The sequence below is a fragment of the Benincasa hispida genome, chromosome 7 (genome assembly GCF_009727055.1).
Source record: "Benincasa hispida cultivar B227 chromosome 7, ASM972705v1, whole genome shotgun sequence".
Classification (NCBI taxonomy): Eukaryota; Viridiplantae; Streptophyta; class Magnoliopsida; order Cucurbitales; family Cucurbitaceae; genus Benincasa; species Benincasa hispida.
Window position 1 is genome coordinate 45,655,484 of NC_052355.1, and position 5,602 is coordinate 45,661,085.

General features: G+C 31.6%; 1 long non-coding RNA gene across 1 annotated transcript; it reads left to right on the plus strand.

Annotated features, from left to right (window-relative positions):
- The first annotated feature begins 1,216 nt into the window (after positions 1-1,216).
- On the plus strand, positions 1,217-4,040 carry LOC120081862. Its single transcript, XR_005482968.1, has 3 exons — positions 1,217-3,415; positions 3,556-3,614; positions 3,836-4,040. It is a non-coding gene; the product is annotated as an uncharacterized LOC120081862 (long non-coding RNA).
- The last annotated feature ends 1,562 nt before the right edge of the window (positions 4,041-5,602 follow it).

Consider the following 5,602-nt stretch of genomic DNA (forward strand, 5'->3'; position numbering starts at 1 on the left):
ATCTTTTCTTTGGTGACATTCTTCAACAGATTTTGGTTCAGGATCCTCACTTTCAGATATAATATCAATAGCAACATTATACGCAAAAATGTTGTCAATAACTACATTAATTCGGTTCCATATTTTTCCTATCATGACATAGTTTATTGAAATCTCATTATTATCTTTAGGGATTTCACTTTCCTCACTAATCATGTCAAGGATTTTTTTCATGAGTATTTATATCTTCAACCAAGTTTTCTTGACTATTTATTATTTTTTTTTTTCGAGGATTTTTATTTTTGAAACCCACTGGTCTACCATCCTTCTGGTTTGTTCCAGACTCATTAGTGAAAACTTACTGTGTTGGAATATCAATTTTCGATGGAACATCTGCAACTAGTATATGTGACTTAGTTAATTCCTTTTCCTCGATAAATGCATCTAGTAACTGATTTGCTATATTTTGCGAATGAATTATCTTTTGAACTTTAAGATCACATTGATCTGTACGATGATCTAAATGAGACAATAAAGATGCATTCCATGTAATTTATTTTTTTCAACTTCTTAATTCCTCCTCCTAATGTTGGAAAATTTGTCTCATTAAAATGACAATCAACAAATCATTTAGTAAATACATCACTCGTCAAGGGTTCAAAATATTTGATAATTTATGGGAGAATCATATCCAATATCTATTCTTAACCTCCTTTGAGGACCCGTCTTAGTACGTTGTGGTGGAGAAATTGGAACATATACTGCACATTAAAAAAATCTCATAAGGGAAATATTTGGCTCATGATCCTAAGCTAATTGTAATGGAGAGTACTTATGATAAGTTATTGACATAATGTGTACAAGTGACGCTGCATGCAAAATAACATGTCTCCGTACAAGTGTAAGAAGCTTAGCTCTCATAAACAATGGTCTAACAATTAACTACAAATATTTTGTGGATGATTATACTAAACCATTTTGTGTATCACTATACGAAAAACTATATTTCTTGAGGTTTGAAATTTTAATTATTTGAAGTTTTTATAAAGAAAAATGTCGGGTGGTTTTAATGAAAATCATCAAGAAATTGTAAAAAAAAAAAAAATGGAGGTGGGAGATCTTTACGGATTTTTTCACGCTGATATGATCTCTCTAAAAATTTCACCCTGAAAATTAAGTTATCCTACACGTTCGCACTTCCCCACGTGAAATGACTTCCCCCACACGAAATCCTTCATGTTGCCGCCCAACGCGTAACCCTTCAAGCAAAACCCTCGTCAATGAAACCCGGAACCTCTGTCCATGAGGAGAATGTTTACATGACCAAGCTTTTCCAGCACTACGAGGAGATGGTTGAGTTCATGGAGAAGGTTTCTACTTCCCTCGACAAGGAGGAGCTCACCGTTAAAGAGAGAAACCTCCTCTCCGTCGCCTACAAGAATGTCATCGGCGCTCGCAGGGCCTCCTGACATAGCATTTCCTCCATCTAACAGAAGGAGGTGAGCCGAGGCAACGACGACCATGTCTCTGTCATCTGTGACTACATATCCAAAATTGAGACCAAGCTTTCTAATATTTGTGATGGAATCCTCAAGCTTCTCGATTTCAGACTCATTCCCTTCGTTGCTTTTGGAGATTCCAAGGTTTTTTACCTCAAAATGAAGGACGACTACCGTAGATACCTTGCCGAATTCAAAACCAGAGCTGAATGCAACGAGGCTGCCAAAAGCACTCTCATTGTTTACAAAGTCGCTCAAATCTACTTCTCTGATTTCTGATTCTTATGTTTTACTGTTGTTTTGTCTATTTTTTTTTGTTATTTTATCATTTTGGTTATCCTTTTTTTAGTTTCTTTGTGTTTGTATTGGTTTTCTTTATTTTGGATCACGATTATGTAAATTATTGTTCTATTTTCTATGTTTGGCCTCAGATTAGTTTATCGATAGCATATGAGGTTCAGATGCTTTCGAACACCTACCAGCATGGTTCAGAGCCATTTTGGTAAGTTTAAGTAAGGATTGTTGCTTTTATTTTTCAGTCAAATTGGATTTATGTGTCCAAATTTCTGAACTATTGAAACTCAATTTTATTATGTTTTAGTCAGTTTCCAAATGTTCGACTATGTTTCGTTCAGTATTAGTGCACTTTATTTAACTATATCAAACTCTATTTTCTTATAAGCATTGTCACATGCACACCCGATGTTTGCTATTCTGCCAAAGAGACTGAAAAGTTAAATAACTTACTATAGGATCATTTCCGAAATCCTATACGAGCAATTAGAGCCATCCTTTCATTAGCTAGTTTCATCACTTACATATGCACTGACATTTATGATATGTTCAAAGACATACAACTTTTTCTTAGTCGTGTTCTTCAAGTTGCTTATGTTTCAGACGTAACGATTGCCACTTCTATAGTATATTGCTTACTAGTCTAGATCTAATTTCTATGTTTTTAGAATTATGGAAGACCAAATATAGATGATTAAGTTTTATGTAGAAGATGGATGAGTTTAAGATAATCTAATTATGTTTGATTATGATTATGCTATATCAATGTCCGCTTTTGATTCTTGGTTCTAAGATCTTGCATACCTATTTTAAGAAAGGAGAAAAAGTTGAACTAGTTTATGTTGGAGGATCGTCTAGTTACCATTGAATAGCAATGAGTATTTCCTTTTGTAATGTATTGTCATTAAGTTATGGAAGTTGTTGGAAGTGTTATGTGTGAGTAATTGTTTCTTTTATCCAACATGTGAAGGTATTGTCTATTGATGAGAAAAAAGCAGCTGCTAAGGAATATTCTTAACATTGTTAATTGCTTTTCCTTAATTCATAGTTTCTTTCAGTAGTTTTTCTCCTCAAGCATTTTTTCTAGATATATCTCCCCCGTTCTACTAATCTTGAGATCCATAGAGGATTCTACATTTTCCTTTCTTTTGAAGGTCAGTAGATCAAAACTTTCTCATGTCATTTTCTTGTTCATTCTAGTGATTTTGGCCTTCATTTTTATTCTCCACGATTTTTCTTTAGGTTGTGTTTTAGTGAATTTGGATATGTATAATTAATATAAAATATTTTAAGCCTAACTTTGGTAATGTAAGCAAGGTTTAAAGTTCATTATCATTACAAGGTTCAAAGCTCATTACTAGATTTGAATGATTGGATAAAAACAAGGTATGAGTTCCAATCTCATGTTCGTATATTAACATATATCATTCCCACTACGTTTTACATCTATTCTGGTGTTACGTTTTTAAATTTGTAATATTTGATAAAGGAATGGATTATAGAACAGAACGGAAGCGCATAAAAGAAATTGAAAGAACAGATTGGTACTCTTTTGGGATCTTAACTTTTTGGGTGTTTTTGCACACGTGGCAAGTTTGAGAGATGGTCATGTTTATGCTTGGAGTATAAGGAGTGGAAAATAGGTAGTGAAAGTTTCCCACTTCTTATTAACTTTTTTGGTATGATGAGGTTTAGATAGATAAACTTGGTTTAGGCCTTTTCATCAATTTCTTTGTATGCATTCTAATTTAGTTTATAACTCTTGGAAACTGTTTACTTGTAGTTTCAGATTGTTTGTGGAGCATTTGAATAAGTTTTGAAGTTGTTCATTGCTAACTTTGGGTAACAACATCCTTCCTTAGCACTATTTCATTTTTGTGCTGATGGTTTTATTTAGGATTTTATTACGTTGAACTATTATAATTAACAGATTGAGGAAGGTAGGAATTTAAGTTTTATATAACATCTTCTTTGGATGGATCCTTATGGCGTTTTCTGCGTTTGAGATTTCTAACAAAATTTTAATACTCATACATTGTGTGGATCCTTATGGCCTTTTCCAGACGTGTGGGTATGTAGAGCTTGCACTTGGCGGTAGCAAGGTTCATGCTGGTTGCAATGGGAAGCCTGTATGGAGGCGCACACCATGGCTCAGTGCACATTTTACTAATTGATTTCCACTTTGTGTTGCTCATTGATTGTCACTTTTTTGTTTGGTAAATTTTTTAATTGTTCGTATTAGGCTATCTGTTAAAATTATATTTCTTATATTCCTTTAGAAATGTTCATATGGGCTTGTCTATTTTAATATTCTTCCTTTTTATGAATGTTTGTTCTATGTGTATAATATATATATATATATATATATATATATATATATATATCATATGCAATTGTTTGGCCAAAATACAAGAACAATTTATAGGTAAGTGTATGTTAATTTTTTTTAAAAAAAATCACAAACAGACTTGACAAGTTAAATGTGTCAAGAAGTTTTGCACTACACTTTATTCTTGTCAAGAACATCCATATTCTTGACATTTTTTTTGCACATCAAATCAAATATATCTTGACAGTTTTAGCATATCAAGTAAAAAGTATCTTAACATTTTTATTTGTCAAAAACGCCATTATTCTTGACATTTAAAAAATGTCAAGTATCATTGTTCTTGACTTTTTACTTAGTTGAGAACATTGACATTCTTGACATTGGATTCCTTGATGTTTTCCAAAACATCAAGAAAAGTGACATTTATCATTTAAAAAATATCAAGAAATACTGTTTTTGTAGTAGTGTATGAACATGAGCCACAAAATGTTCAACACTCACCCCAATTGACATACAATAATCATCAAAAGTTTGGGATGTAAATTTACCAACATTATCAATACGAATGGTCTTAATTGTATAATTAAGAAATCGTACTCTTAACTTAATTATTTGAGTAAGTAATCTTGCAAATGCAAGATTTCGACTTGATAATAAGCAAACATGTGACCATCTGCTGGATGCATCTATTAATATCATAAAATATCTAAATGATCTACTTGGGATTAATAGATCTATATATTACCATGAATTTGTTCTAAAAATGTAGGTGATTTAATCCCTACTTTAGTTGATGATTGTCTAATTATCAATTTTCATTGAGAGCAAGAATCACATGACAATCCGTTAAATTGAAGAATCTTCTGGCTCTTCAATGGATGTTCATTTGAATTCTCAATAATTCTTCTCGGTCATGTCAAATTGTAAGTATGTTTGGATTCATGAACTTCAGATTCATTGTTGCATATGTTTCAATTACTCGTATATGAGTATAATGTAATCCAGAAGATAAAGCAGACAATTCTTCCAGTATATGTTATTCATATGAGACAGTAGATAGGATATAAATATACTCTATATTATTCTTTCTACAAGTCTCGTTATGATAACCATTGTGACGTCTTTAAACTAAGTAGATTTCTCTTTGATTGACTAGAGAACAATGCATTGTCAATTGCAAAATTTATTCCTATAGGCAAAATAATATTTGCTTTTCTAAATCCTTCAATTAGGTTTGCAGAACCTGATATTTTATTGACTTTTGTTTCCAGGATTGTCAGTTTTGAAAAATATTTCTACTTGTAAGTGTTGTATGTGTAGTTGCACTTTCTACCATACATAGATCTTCTTTACTAATTTTTTAGTCACTTAATATATGAAATGATCCAGGTTTCTTCATTAAAAAAAAATATTACAATAAGAAAAAAAAATTTTAAATATATAAATGTTAAGATCTACTAAGAGAAAAAAAAAATGGAGATGAATAAAAAAACAACATTAA